The sequence below is a fragment of the Octopus sinensis genome, linkage group LG8, assembly GCF_006345805.1.
Source record: "Octopus sinensis linkage group LG8, ASM634580v1, whole genome shotgun sequence".
NCBI lineage: Eukaryota > Metazoa > Mollusca > Cephalopoda > Octopoda > Octopodidae > Octopus > Octopus sinensis.
The window spans coordinates 79,946,248-79,962,205 of NC_043004.1; the positions used below are offsets into that span (position 1 = coordinate 79,946,248).

General features: G+C 37.5%; 1 protein-coding gene across 2 annotated transcripts in view; it reads left to right on the top strand.

Annotated features, from left to right (window-relative positions):
* Positions 1 to 15,958, top strand: part of LOC115214860 (unconventional myosin-VIIa) — a 183,235-nt gene that overhangs the window by 102,252 nt on the left and 65,025 nt on the right. The window lies entirely within an intron of this gene.

Genomic DNA, 15,958 nt, shown 5'->3' on the forward strand with positions numbered 1-15,958 from the left:
TGTTCAGCTTATGCTGTAACCTACTTTGACAAGCTGAGGAAGAATATTTTAAAGAATTTTTTTTCTTTTCTGAGTGCTTTGGGTTAAATATAGGTTATTAATAATCTTAATATTATTAGATATTGAAGTCTTCTAATTCTGTGGTAGAACAACGTAGGAATATGGATATTTTAGAATTACTTATTTGTTGGAACTACAAAATGATGGGTGTGTGGTTAAGAAGCAAGTTTTGCAAGTGCTTGGTTCCAGGTTCAATCCCATTGCATGGCACCTTGGGTAAGTGTTTTCTATTATGACCCTTGGCTGACTGTAAGGGAATTTGGTAAATAAATGTGTGTGTGTGATGTTATAATGTGACGAACCAGACTATCAGATGTTGTTATGCACCACTGGTCACTGTGCTTCCTGGCATTGTTTTAGCTTATGAATGATGCCACCCCAGTGGTTAGGCAAGCAGGTTGACACTCCTCCCTGATCAGGAGACTAGTCCTTCACAGGGTGCACCTATTTACAGCTGAGTGGACTGCAGCAACATTAAAGAAAGCATTTTACTCAAGAGTACAATGTTCAGCTAACCTGGGGATCGAAACCATGATCTCATGGTTGTGAATGTAATGAGCCTAAGCACTTTGCATGTGTGTGTGTGGCTGTGTCTGTGTTTGTCACTTCACCCCCTGACAGCCAATGTTGGTTTGTTTATGTCCCTGTAGCTTAGTGGTTTGGCAAAAGGGACTGATTGAGTGAGTATCAGACTTCAAAAAGTATAATAAACACCCTCTACACTCTCGGAGTGGTTGGCATTAGGAAAGGCATCCAGCTGTAGAAACCCTACTAAATCAGATTGGGACCTGGTGCACCCCTCCTCCAGCTTACCAGTTTTCAGTCAAACCATCCAACCCATGCCACCATGGAAAGCAGACATTAAAAGATGGTAATGATGGGATTGACTTGTTTGCCTGAGTCCTTCAAGGCAGAACCCCAGCATGGCTGCAGTTCAGTAACTGATGCAAGTAAAAGCAAAAAGGGTTTTTAAAAAAAAAAAGCATTTATGCAAATTATGTCGTCCATGTTGTTTCTGGTTTGTTGTAGGATGAAGAATGGTTAATTACTTCCATTTCAACCCCAATTAAGATATGAAAATGCTAAAATGCTAATTTTCCTCATGGGACCATTTAGAATGTCTTTTGCTTAAATATAGTTTCTGTTTATAATATTGAGAGGTTGAGATCAAACTCCCCTGAGGTCGACCTCTCCTTTCATGCTTTCAGAATCGGTAAAAAAGTGTTCGAATGAAACGCTGGGGTCAATGTAATCAACTGGGTCCCTCCCATGAGATTTTAGGCTTTGGGCCTAAATTAGGAGACGTTCTAATGAGGAAGAGCTGAATGTCAGGATTGTTAATGTATAAGTTAGTTTGCATAAAATGTTGTCTTAAAATCCTAAAAATTAAATTATTTTGTGTCTTTTAAAAGACTTCATTATTTTTGCTTAAGCTGGTAAAAATTAAAATGCTACAGTGATGATTAATGACTTTTAAGGAAAATTTAAAATGTCCTAAAGTAAAGTCTCTCATCCATCAATTCCGAAAATGTAAACGTTTTTTTTTTTTTTTTGGCATTTGTTTTCAAAACCATCAAAATTCGTTTAGATTGATTAATAAGTTCCAAATATTTAGATAAAAAAATAACAAAACAAAACAAAACAAGCACAGGTTGTGTGATTAAGAAGTTTGCTATGCAACCATGTGGTTTCGAGGTCAGTCCCACTGTATGACACCTTAGGCAAGTGTCTTCTGTGTCAGTTGCTATATCTCCAGGCAAACCAGAGTTTTGTGAGTGGATTTGATTGATAGAAATTTGATGCTAGTGTGTATGTATATGCAAGTGTATGTGTGTATACATACAAAATATATATTGAACGCCAAACATCCTCTTCCAAGTATATATATATATATATGTGTGTGGTGTGTGTGTGTGTATAACCTTTCATCATTTGATACTGGATCCCCTCCTCTGATGCCCACCTTTGTTGTGACAAGACACCTGCTTCTGTCTCTCTGTCACACTCTAACCTTTCATCCCCTGACACAAGTTCCCCTCCTCAAATTCCCCCTGCCCCTCTCATAATTCCTTATTTTGTGAGTTACTTGGTGACCCTGCCAGTACTGGTGCCACGTTAAAAGCATCCAGTCCACACTGTGACATGGTTGGCATCTGGAAAGGCATCCAGCTGTAAAAATCTTATCAAAACTAACTTCACCTGTGCTAATACCTCGTAAAAAGCACTAAGTCCACTCTGCAGAGTGGTTGGTTTTAGGAAGGGCATACAGCTGTAAAAATCCTGCCAAAACAGGCACTGTAGCCTAGGGTAGTTTTTCTACCTGGCCAGCTCCTGTCAGCCATCCTACCCATGCATGCATGCAAGATGGACGTTAAACAATGATGATATGTATTCACATACACCACATGCTTTCATAGTATGATTTCTGCAACCGGAGATGCTTTCTATTTGCCAACACCTTTATGGAGTGTGTTGATTGCTTTTTCTGTAGCACCAGTATTAGTATGGTCACAATGCAGCTTGCATGACTAACCCCCTTTGGCTACAGTAGGTGGGGTGGGGAGGTGACTTTGTTATGAGATGAAGGACTGCAGTATAAGACAAGGAGCCAGACCAGAAAGGGTCTCTTGCTATAGTGGAGGTTTGTGGCTCCTCACATTATGGAAGAGTTAGCAGTAGTAGCTAAAGCAGAGATGGAGAGATGAAATAGTTGTGATGAGGTGTCAGGGTAGAGTGCATAACTGGTATTTATTTCATCAACCCCGAAAGGACGAAAGACGAAGTCAACCTTGACGGAATTTGAACCCAGAATGTAGCAACGGGCAAAATACTGCTAAGCAATTTGCCTGATGTGCTAACGATTCTGCCAGCTCGCTTCCTTAATGATGATGATAATAATAATAATAATAATATAGTGGACAGGAAAATAGAGGATGAATGAATGGAAGACAGGGAGATGACTTGTGGTTGGGAGAGATTACAAGAGTGTGTAGGGGACAGAGGTAGGGAATGAAGGGATTATTTTGTAATATCCCTTGAATAGTTTGCAATATTTGCTTCAGACATTTTGCATAAATTGAGAAAGAAAAACAACAACAGAAAACAGATTGTAAAAAACAAATATAATGATATTGTGGTGAAACTACAAGGCAGGAAAATATTGAAAGTAATTATCAGATCTTGGTTGCTGTTGATCGAAACTGTTCAATACTATTTAAAAGGAAAAAAATAATAGAAAATATAATAATGATAGATTTTAGAAGACTTAGAACATGAAAGCTACATTTCCTGTGTCGCAAAATCATTGTAACATATGAAACACATTACATGGGATGCCTCCAGCTGGGGCAATCTAATAACATATTTACTGCTCTGTTTATGAGGGAGAAAAACGATGAAAGAAAACTAGCAAAAAAACAACAACATAAAACAATATATTAAAACAATAATGTATATGTATATAAAATATAAACAATATAAAACAAATTAGTAGTTAAGTGTGCGAGGGTGCAATCCATTTGCTGGTTACTATGGAAACCGTGCATATGTTCATGTGAGATGTAATTAATTTTTTTTCTTTCTTCTTAGCGTTTCTATCACTGGTTTAATAGTACTGCAAGATGGTGTTTCCTTTTTGTATATAGTTGTGTATGTATAAATGTGGGTGTATGTATATATATATATATATGCATGTTTGTATGTATGTATGTATGTGTATATGTAGTGTTATATATGTGTGTGTGTATGCATGTGTATATATATATATATATACATATGCATGTGTGTATGCATGTGTGTGTATATATATATATATATACATATACATGTGTGTATGTATGTGTGTGTATATATATATATATATGCATGTGTGTATGTATGTGTGTATATATATATATATATATATATATGCATGTGTGTATGTATGTATGTATATATATATATATATATATATATATATGCATGCATGTGTGCATGTATAGATATCTGTATGTGTCTATATGTGTATCATTGTATGTGTTTGTGTGTATAGATACATGTTTGTGTATGTATGTGTATATCTGTCTATGCATGCATGTGTGTGTGCCCGGCCATATGTATATACCTGTGTATGCATATGAATATATTTGTGTGCGTGAGATGTTGCATGATATTGCGACAAGTGCACTTAATGCAGAAAAATGTGCAAAAGATTAGAAATGAAAGAAGCACGCCTACTCGTTTAGATGTGCCTCATCATTAATGTGCATCAATGATGAGGCACAGTTTGAGCTGAGAAAACCACTGGTTGTTAGAGGAATTGGACCGTAGTGTACAGAAGAAGTGACAGCACCATTTTGGACACGGAATATATATACAGATGATGGCAGATGGTTGAAGAAGTGTCAGGAAAGCTATGTCGGAAGATGCTACAGGAAAGGAAGAATGAAGATGGAGGCAGACGTGGTGAAAGCTGATCTCTAGATGGTCAACCTCGTGAAAGATATGACTAAGGCATACAAATGATGACATGCTGTGTTGGAGAGGAACCATCTAACCCAGTCAAGCATGGAAAAACAGATGTAAAACTGATGATATATGTTAGATATATTGAATTTCTAAATGTCTCAGAGAGACATGAGCGGTGGTGGGGCAATATAGTGGTTGTATACTGTCAACTCAACGTGACAGTCCCGTAAATATATGATATATATATATTTGATAATATATGTGATAATATATGTGATAATATATGTGTACATACATGCATACATATATATATATGAATGTATGTATTAAGTATAAAGGCAGTGAGCTGGCAGAAATGTTACCATGCTGGGTGAAATACTTAGTGGTATTTCTTCTGCCATTACATTCTGAGTTCAAATTCCGCCAAGGTCATCCCATCATTTCAAGGTCGATTAAATAAGTACCAGTCATACACAAGGGCCGATGTAATCGACTTAATCCTTTTGTCTGTCCTTGTTTGTTCCCTCTATATTTAGCCCCATGTGGACAATAAAGCAATAGATATATGTATTATGTAAATATTGATATGTAGTAAAGATTGTTTGCCAACATAATATGGCAGTCCTGGTTTAGGACGAATGTTGCTGTAATTTAGCCCCGGGAGACATTTTCTCCAGCTGGCTATATGACATGATCTATGTCATATTTTCAAACAAGAAAATATAAGGACACAGAGTGTGTTGTATAGCCAGCTGAAGACGATGTCTCCAGGGGCTAAATTACAGCAACATTAGTCCTAAACCAGGACTGCCATATTATGTTGGCAAACAATCTTTACTACAAAGTACTGTTGCTGAATATCTCTCGTTGTGAGATTTAAAAATAGTAATTTCCAAATATTAATATGTTTAATCACTTCCAGGTTTTCCATCAAAATTCTGTATCACCCAGTTAAACAAAGTTCTATATATCATTATCATCATATGTCCATTTTCCATGCTGGTATGGGTTGGACAGTCTGACAAGGACTGACAAACTGTAAGATTGTATCAAGCTCCAGTGTTAGCTGGCATGGTTTCTATGGCTGGATGTTCTTGCTAATAATTCTTTCCACTATAAGCAAGGCCTGGAGTTTGGGAGGAAAGTGGGGGGGGGCTAATCGATTACATCAACCGCCATGCGTAACTGATGCTTATTTCTGAAAGGATGAAAAGCGAGGTTGATTTTGGTGGAATTTGAAGTCGGAAAGAAGAAGGATGAAATGCCTCAAAGCATTTTGTCTGGTGTGCAAATGATTCTGTTATTGTTTTTGTTGAATAAAATTTGTTGAAAGAAAGCCACAATAATTATGCACCAATCCAATATAATGATCAGTGAAACGTGGTATGTGGTATTAAGTCTACTGTTCAAATACCCAATGAAATATCCACATATCTATGCAATGGCATATCTAGGCACGGCTGTGTGGTTAAGGAGCTTGCTTTGCAACCATGTGGTTCCAGGTTCAGTCCCACTATACAGCACCTTGGGCAAGTGTCTTTTACTATAACCCTGGGCTGATCAATGTCGCATGAATTTATTTTGGAGATGGAAAGTATGGAAGGTCATTATGTGTATGTATGTGTGTGTGTGTGTGTGGCTACTGATTGAGAACTGGTGTTGGTTTGTTTACATCCCTGTTACTTAGCAGTTTGGCAAAAGACCAAAAATCCTTCAAGGCTGTGCCCCAGTATGGCCACAGTCCAATGACTGAAACAGGTAACCAGTAAAGGATAAAATCTAAGCATTTCATTTCTGCATAACAATATATTACTGGTATTCAATTTGTAGGTCCTTAGAGACTTGACGGTCAACTTTGACAAGATTTATGTCAGGTATAGGATGTCACGAGACATCTTGTCTTGCTCGCAACTCCTCCATCTCTCTCTTGCTCTCTTATCATGCAACATGACTATAGGCATTGTTGATCGAGAGCCTCCATACCGAAATCTAAAGATTTCTAAATTTTTTTGAGAATGATGCAGCAGTGGTTTCCCATTGTCTTCTGTTGGGTTATCTACAGCTTACTTTACCAGTTTCTTGCTCACTATAGCTTACACTTGAGGCATAGAGCCTATGTAACCTTTAAATGGGGATTGGTTCATTTGATATCAGAGCAGATCCATGCTTCAGCTGGCTTTTACGACATGTGCCTCAGTTGTGAGTGTATCTTTACAAATTAGCTTGTTTACTCCAAGTCAACCAAGGAGCTTCTATATGGTCATTTGGTTTGCTAGAAATAGCAACTAAATTGCCTCCAAATTACAGCCTGATATTGTAAAAAAAATTGGAAGGGCACGCATAATAATGTAAACCTTTAATGAAATGTGTCTATGACTTAGCCTTTGGTCATAGATCTGTTTATTCAGAACTGTATGCTTACAAGTTAGCTTGTTTACTCCAAGTCAACAAAAGGTCTTCTACAAAGACTTTCAGGTTGCTAGAAATAACAGCTAAATTGCCTTCAGACTACAACCTGATATTGTAAGAAAAGGAGTCTAGGACATTTACCCCCCCCCCTGGACAATAACTCCTGAGGACAATAGATGATGATTTAAAACTTCTTAATATATTAGAGAGGGGTTAATCAACAAAGAGAGTAATTGTCCTAGTGGGTAGTTGTCATCGGGGTGGAATTGTCCTATGGGGAGGTGGATGTAATTGTCCTGAAACGAAGAAAAGAAAGGACACCTAGAATAATGTAAAAGCCATAGTGAGCTATGTAAACATCTTGGTTGGAATACCTTTGATCATATACCTGCTCATTCGGAACTGACCTGGGGTTAAACAGTGACAACAGACTTGTCCACTCATTACCCAAGGCTAATGCAGGTATGTGTGTGTTGCAATCACACACACACACACACTCGTATGTGTGACACAGTCACACTCTTGTACACACACACACACACATGTAAAATGGTATAAAACATGCAGTAAATGTAATTATTTATTTATATGTCTCTGGCAGAAAGCCAGCCACTACACAAGACTGGAATGACAATACCATATTGATAATGGTTTCTTCCATTAAGCACAAAGCCATTCTGTATATAGGAAAGGTGTCTACACAATTAAATCAGCTCCAACACATTGTTGTTGAAATGGCCAGTCGTATGCATAAAATATTGGATTTCTGCTGAAAGGTCTTCAGTTTAAATCCACTGCGGTTGTTTCGTTGTTTATTTTGGCAGCACACTTCAAGCTACGTCTCTTCGTCTGCCAAGCTGTCTTCAATATGTACCATTTATTATTATTATTGTTGTTGTTGTTCAGCCCTAGGCCAGTCTTAACCAAGTAGAACCCGGGGTATGCATATAGCAAGTTGAATGATTTTTTTTGTGGTCTATATTTCTGTTGTGTGAGGTTTAGATGTGATGGGGAGAGTTGGGTGCAGCTGTTTGAATACTGATAGTTTGACCTGGCCATTGGAAGCCAGTACACACACACACACACACACTCACACACACATGTATACTCAGAAAGAGAGAGAGAGAAAGGCAGGGGAAGAAACATTAAAACATCTTGTCTTGGAAGGGTCATTACACCAGTAATGATAAACACATGCACTGGTTCAATATCACTTCTTTAATGTTATACAATCAGCTAAATATAACAAAAGCCCATGCTCAAAACATCATTTCCACTCCTATTTTTCCAACTAAAACTTTCACTAAGCACCAATCTAATATATTCACTGTGTACATCTAATTGACTTTAGTTGATTTTCTGGTTATTTTTTAATTTATTTTTGAGTTGTCTACGCATGCATACATGCACACATACATCAGATGAAAGGATGAGTATATATGAGCAGAAGACTATGCATGGATATGTTAGTAGAAAGCTCCATGATGATAGTAACATCAATCATCAAAGCAGTTTATCATGGACGAATAGCCAGAATACTACGTCCCACTTTGAAGGGTATGCATTTGCAATCCAAGAACAGGAAATATCAACCAAGTACCTGATGCACAAAAGGGATACAGATGCAGGACAAGCTGTAAAATGTGACAACTGATGCAGACTTTCTGGAGTTCACACTGAAGATATCACCCACATCATAAGCAGTTGTCCAAAAATGTCATCACAGTATTATCAACCGATGAGACATGATGTTGTAGCTAGGACACTGTACAATGGAATCTGTCAGAAGGATAATCCCAAGGACAAAGAAATAAGAACCCACAGTATGGTAGAAGCCATTGTCACTCATAATAAAAAGGAATACTGGTGGAATGTACCAGTGAAGACCTCAACAAAATGTAAGCACAACAGACCTGATATTATGATTTGGGATAGAGAAGAGAAACTGTGCAGAGTTGTGGAAATTAGCTGTCCAGCAGATGTTAACATAAAACTGAAGATCAGTGAAAAAGAGAACACCTACTCTTAACTATTGAGAAATCTGCAGTTGCTCTATCCAGATTTCAAGTTCAGGTTTATACCTGTAATTATTGGGGCCCTGGAATATGTAACACACTGCCTAAATACCAATCTTGAGAAGTTAGGCTTCTCGAAAGGAGAAAGCTAATTCGAAGACTACAGATCCAATCTATCACTGGAAATGTAAAAATCTGTAAAACTTTCCTGAAGTTTATCATTTAAATATATATTAGCATGTCTAGATATGCAATTATATGCATACATAAAACATACAAATCTGCACGCACATACATACAAACAAACAAACAAGCCCTGTTGTTGATGTTGAAATTCCAATGAAGGAACCTTGGATCTAGGTTATAAACTGGTTCTTTCTCTATTGGCAAGAAATCTTGAAATAAACTGAATGACATACATACATATATATATATATATATATAAATTTCAAATGGGCTGAACAGAACGTAAGTCCCTCAATACTATTGAGGCTTGGTTTGGAAAATTTCTTTTTTCCCCTTTTGTTGTTGTTGCTTAGTCTCAGAAGAAGATGAGCAGCAACTTCCAATATTAATGGCAATAGTGCAGAGAGAAGTTATTCCCTGAGCAAAGACCCAACCCAATTGCTTGTAACAAAATGGAATGTAGTTATAAAAGAAACAAAAACAGACAACAGCAGACTCACGGCTGTGGCGCCTTTGATCTTCAATCAGCTCAGATCTGTTTAAAAAAAGCTAATTATAGATACATATTTAATAAACTTGTCCTTTGTTGTTATCAGATAGAGTAGAGCTTTATCTCTGCCTCATCTCTTCACAAACCTATGACATATGATTTTCAATTTTTTTTCACCCTTCTTATCAGGAAATACTTCTAGATTATTCTGAAGCTGGTGTATCACAATCAATTTTTAATGATAGCGTAACCTCATTAGTATTTTGTTTAGTTTTAAATAGATGGAGGACTGTAGAAAAATGTTGTTTCCTTTAAGGTCAGTCTCGGACATGACTGTCCACACATTTTGCATTAGCAACATGCTTTTGTGACACCTTAATTAAATTTTGTTTAATTGTATGTGGAGCAGCAGTCAGATTTCAAACATACTTCACTGCAAAATCATGTCAGAAAAATTCACTGTAAGAAATTATTACACATAAGAAAATTTACCTCAAGACAAATTCATGATATGGACAACGATAAAATGTATTATATCAGTATTTTTTTAAATATAAAAAAGTGGGGTGGAAATGATAAAAAGTATGTAAGTATGTGTGTGTATATAAGGTTTTATTAGAAAATTTCTGAGCTGCATCTGCAGTGATTCTGTTATTCAACAGCTGAGGATCATTAGTAGCCAGAAATGCCAAGAACCAATCATTGGCCATTGGAAACCTGTAATCAATAAGTGTATTGTTCATAAACTGGTCCATTGGAAGCTTGTAACCAATCAAAAATTGCTATAAAGATAAATAAACCCTCTTATAGACATCATGTTTTTGGTCTAGAAATTTTACTCCATCTTTTTTGCTAATGAAATTATATAAAAGAAAAAAAAAAGAAGATAACCAGCGCTGATTTCTGTGTAATCCAATGAAATTCTTTAGTCTGTAGTCTTGTTCTATGATATAAGAAAACTTATTTTTTTTATTGCACTGGTAAAAGATAGAATATTTTGCAAAGAGAAGCATTTCAATAGTGAACTACAGTCAAACTTGTGACAAAGGACAAGCAAAGTGAACAGCTACCAGGATTGATCTTAGAACATAAATGGGAATTAATATGGTAAGACCATCTATCTTGCCATTTCAGCCACTTTATTGCCTATGGAGGTTGAAGAAATCAAAAATAAGCCAGTGAAAGCCAGTGGAAGTTTGATAGAATTAAGAACATGAATTATCAAATATCGAATGTTTGGATGGTGAAATTATTATGAGTAACATTTTAGCTTTAGGCAAAATTCTTCAGCTCTATCAGCATTGCCTACATGTAATTGCATGAAATATTTGAAGATGCTGTTCCTGTTAATTACCAAAAGTTTGGGGACTGTTATTGTGGTATTTAATGTTAGCTCCAGGCTGGATCCTATCGATACTCACTAAATAATTCCATAAACTATTTCAAGATACTATTCTTATTACTTACCTCATGGGGTACATCTATCTTTTCCACCAATCATATCTACTAATATGGTATGCAGTTCTAAACTCTGAAATAGTTTTATACTTTCTCGAAATTCAATTCCAGTTTTGCAATGTATTTTTACAAAAATTCCATTGAATTCACCAAACTTTGCATCAGACTTCACTCAGTGATAGAATTGGAAATAAAATTCTTTTAATTCACATCTAGGCTTCTATCAGTTTCCAGCTACCAGATCCCTTCACAAGGCTTCGGTTGCTCTGGAATTATAGCAGAAGACACTTGCCCAAGGTTCCATACTGTGGATCTGAGCCCAAAACCTTGCCTGCATCTATGCCGCATTATGTATGAAATCATAAAGAAGGGGCATGTGTTTTCTTCATTTACAATATTTCAGAGTGCTTAATGCTCACTTTGTTGTTATAAAATCTGCTTGTTAAATTACACATGTGTCTATAAAATTGCCTAACTACAAGTAATTAAATCTAAAACTAAATATTTATCTCCAAGGTTTTTATTGATCATGGTTAACCAAATATCAAAACTTACTCTCCGAGTTGCAGACCTCAGAAAGATTTTATAGGAAATGTTGTCTACTACTCATCTAGGTCATGATGTGATTTGAACTCAGAATGCAAAGAACCATAACATATACTGTAAGACATCACATACAGCTAATCTCTGCTAATCCACTGCTCTACATTGATACCTGTTTGTTAATCCTGAAAAGATGGAAGGCAAAGTTGACTTCACTTGGGTTTGAACTCACAACACTAAAAATCAGAACAAAAACTGCACGGCATTCTGGTACTCTAATGCTTCTGCCAATTTGCTGTCTTTGACACTCTATAATGGCTGTGGTGTTCTTTCTGATGCTTATAACAAGTCTCTGATGATTCCTCATATATCTTGTCTTGTTTCAGTTATTAGACTGAGGCCATGCTGGGGCTCTGCCTTGAATAATGTTTTACTTGAATGAATTGACCCTCATACTTATTGTTTTTTAAGCCTGTACTTATTCTATTGGTTTCTTTTGCCAAACCACTAAGTCATGGCATCATAAACACACCGACACTGGTTGTCAAGCGGAGGTGGGGATCACATACACACACACATACACACATACACACACACACACACACACACACATGACGAGCTTCTTAAATTTTCCACCTAGCAAATCCAAATCCACTTACAAGACTCTAGTCAGCTTGAGGTTATAGTGGAAGACACTTAGTTTAGGGGCCACACAAGTCTTCTTTCTTCATGCCCCCAGTGTTGTCCAAAGGAAGGACAAGGGCTAATCTAATACTTTTCAGACATATTGTTATTCATGTAAAAATGTAGCCCACTTTATCATCATCAATGTCCATCTTCCATACTGGCATGGTTGATATGGTTTGACAGAAACAGACGAGTTGGAGGACTGCAGCGGCGAGCTGGCAGAAACGTTTGCGCACCAGGCGAAATGCTCAGCAGTATTTCGTCTGCTGCTATGTTCTGAGTTCAAATTCCACTGAGGTCGACTTTGCCTTTCATCCTTTTGGGGTCAATAAATTAAGTACCAGTTACGCACTGGAGTCGATGTAATCGACTTAATCCATTTGTCCTTGTTTGTCCCCTCTATGTTTAGCCCCTTGTGGCTAATACAGAAACATATATATCAATTTTGGTAGGGTTTCTATGGTTGGATGCCTTTCGTAATGCCAAGCCCTTTATAGAGTGTAGAGGGTGCTGCTTTATTTTTGAAGCATTATTAGTACCAGTGAAGATCACTTCACAGCATGCAACATCAAAAAGTAACCTCTATAAATGAGAGCAGGAGAGAGAGTGGGCAATGGTTCTAGGTGGAAGCAGGAACATCTGTCTTTGCAGTATGGCAGGCCCTCAGGCAAATCAATGAAATCAATGCATTAAGCTTTATAACATTTATTGACAGTAAGCCACAGCATATATAGATCAGAACTGTGTCCCTAGACTCATGAGGCCCCCAGGCAATTGTTCAGTATGCCCATCCCAACCCATGCCCATAAAAAAATGAAGTCTTAAAATTTCACTATATTTAGATCAACCCTTTAGCATTCAGATTACTCTGTCAAATGTAAAGCCTGTTTGATTACATTATTTTAAATTAATTGTACAGCATCTTGTAACTCTGGGATATTGATGATGTCCCTGTTTATCTTTAGAATGACTTTGTAGGGTAGGTGTGAGAGGTCAGAGCTGGCTCATTTTAAAAATAAAACAGGAAGACAATTTTGGCCTGATATGGCCAGTTTAAACACTAAGGGTTAAACGTTATGTTAAGCTTTCACAATCTGAAAGAGAAGGACAAAATGCAACTGTTAGCTACAGGTGTTGACTACCTACTGGACATTATGTATGCTCAGCCAAATGCTTCCCGGTGAGTTCATGTCCAAACAAGCAGGAGCAGGTTTTGCATTAGGAAAACAAACCAGGGAGGTATATATATGGGTTTTAAGACTGGCCCTTGGATTGGAGGAGAGTTAGTAAGATAAGAGAAGCAGATTTACACTTGTGGGAGGGTGGTTGTAGAGAGAGTAACAGAGTTGGCACTACTTGCGGAGAGAAGATAGATAGCAGGGAATGGGGAAGAAAACAGACAGGATTAGTATCGAGGGTGTTCAAGAAAACTGTGGAAAGGGGTGGGGTAGAGTTAAAAGGTGATAGGGTGCGTTGTGTTGGAGAAGGATCAAGGGCTATCGAAGATTATAAGAGGTAAGTTTGAACAGAAGGTATGAGGGAAAAGGGGACAGGAAGGGAACAGTAGACTAGGGTGGAAAGGAATCGTGAGAGAGTCATTAAAGGAAAGAGAAGTGTGGTGGGGAGTGAGGGAAATTGGACAAAGGGAGGGAGAAGAGGTGTTGTGTAGTAAATTAACTTGCTTAAGAAAGCAAAAGAATTCACATAAAACTTAAAAGTTCATCACCTTTTTAATCTACTCAGTAAATTGGTGTAGAATTAATGATAATCAATGACTCCTTAGTCCATCATTGGCACTTTAAAGTAGTAAAGTGTGTGCGTGTTGTGTGTGTGTGTGTGTGTGTGTGTGTGTGTGTGTGTGTGTGTGAATGGAGATTACTTCAGCTCTGAATAATAAATAGAAGCAGCAGTTGTCAGATCTGTGTGCATGCTTTGCTTATTCACGTTTGAGTGATGTGTTAACACCTGATCTGCTCCGCTATCCCCGCCACCATCAAACAGCTATTTCCCCCTACCGTTGTTGTTGTTATTGGTGGTGAAGGTAATAGTAATTATGTTTGCGATGGTGATGATGGTTGGCTGGCTGGCTGGTTGGTTGGTTGGTTGTTGGAGGCTTAACTTCCCGCTGCTTCTTTCCTCTTCATTGCAAGCCATTCATCTCCTTCGTAAATACGTTAGCAGAGACATTTAATTGCTTAGAACTCACTGCAAGGCAGGATTAATGTAAATCTATCCAGATTAGTTTGTGTAGGTGTGCCTCTGTGTGTGTGTGTGTGGCTGTATGAGGGAGACAATATGAATGGTGATATTTTAATGTGGGCGTGTACTTGTATAGATGTGTGTGCTTCTCCACCATGTAGTTTTTTTCCTTTGAAAACCCACTCGCCAAAGTCTTGTCTGCTTGCTCTCTATTACCTCCTTACTGCTTATTCAATGTTTAACATCAGATTACGAAATTTATTTATGTGGTGGTTGTTGTTGTTTAGAAATTAATTATGGAATTCAGTATGTGTTGTTTTTGCACGTGTGTCGGACGGCTTTACAGCTCTGACTGTATAACCAACCACATACAAAGATTATCTTTCAATCTGCAGATAAGTTTATGTACTTAGTGTCCAGGAAAAAGGAGAGTTGTTATGAAATCTGCAGCCTAACCAATTATCAAAGCTTATAATGTGCAGAAGGAGACCCTGTGAGACCTCTGACAGCAGGCTGCTGCCAACTCCCATGGAATCAACCAGAGCAAACATGACCGAGCACTCTGAGAAGTAAAACAACAACAACAATAATAATAATAATAATAATTTCTGTTATGGCCACAAGGGCACACATACAAAACATTAAAAGACATGCAACAACATAAAAGACAAAAACAGGACGATACAAAGGGTTTTACAGTGTGTGAACAATATAAATAACAATTAAAAATTGAACAAATTAAAACTCCCAATAGGAGAGGTGCTTTAAGGTCCTCGTGGAAAAACCCACAAAAGCCACGGGTGCTTGAAAAACAGGCAAGAACCCTTCTCCTTTTTTCTTTTTACAGGTGCACGCTCAGAATTGGTCCTTTCACACTGGCCATTCTTTAAACATTCACCCACCTTTCAACAAACTTGTTCCCACTCCACCCTCAGCTTCCTTTTCAAGTGAAACTTGAAAAAGTTGATGAGTGCTTGGCCAAAGCGGAAAATAATAATAACAACAATTTCTCTTATTGTTCACAAGGGCCCAAAACCTGGAGGACAATATCAAAGGACGGGATACAACACACAAAAGAACATGTGGGGGTTTACAGCAATCAAAAAACGACACTAGAATATTAAAGGATATAACAAAGTATATCTAAATAGACGTTAGGGAAATAAATATTTGATAAATAAATAGAATCCCAAGAGCACTTTGAGTAATTTGGGGTAAACCCCACACAGAGGACCCAGATTAGTCTGCCATCCCCAAGGCATGGGAAGTGCCATTTTCCAGTTTCTTTCCTCCTACTTATAAAAACATACTCGGAGTAGATCCTTTCAGCCTCTCCAGTCTTGCCACTCACATCCTCCTTTTGATAACCACACTAGAAGGCAGCACTTGTCTCTTTACCCTCACCTTCCTCTTTGAATGAGATTTGAGGAAATCGACAAGAGCTTGACCAAACAGGAAAGTGCTT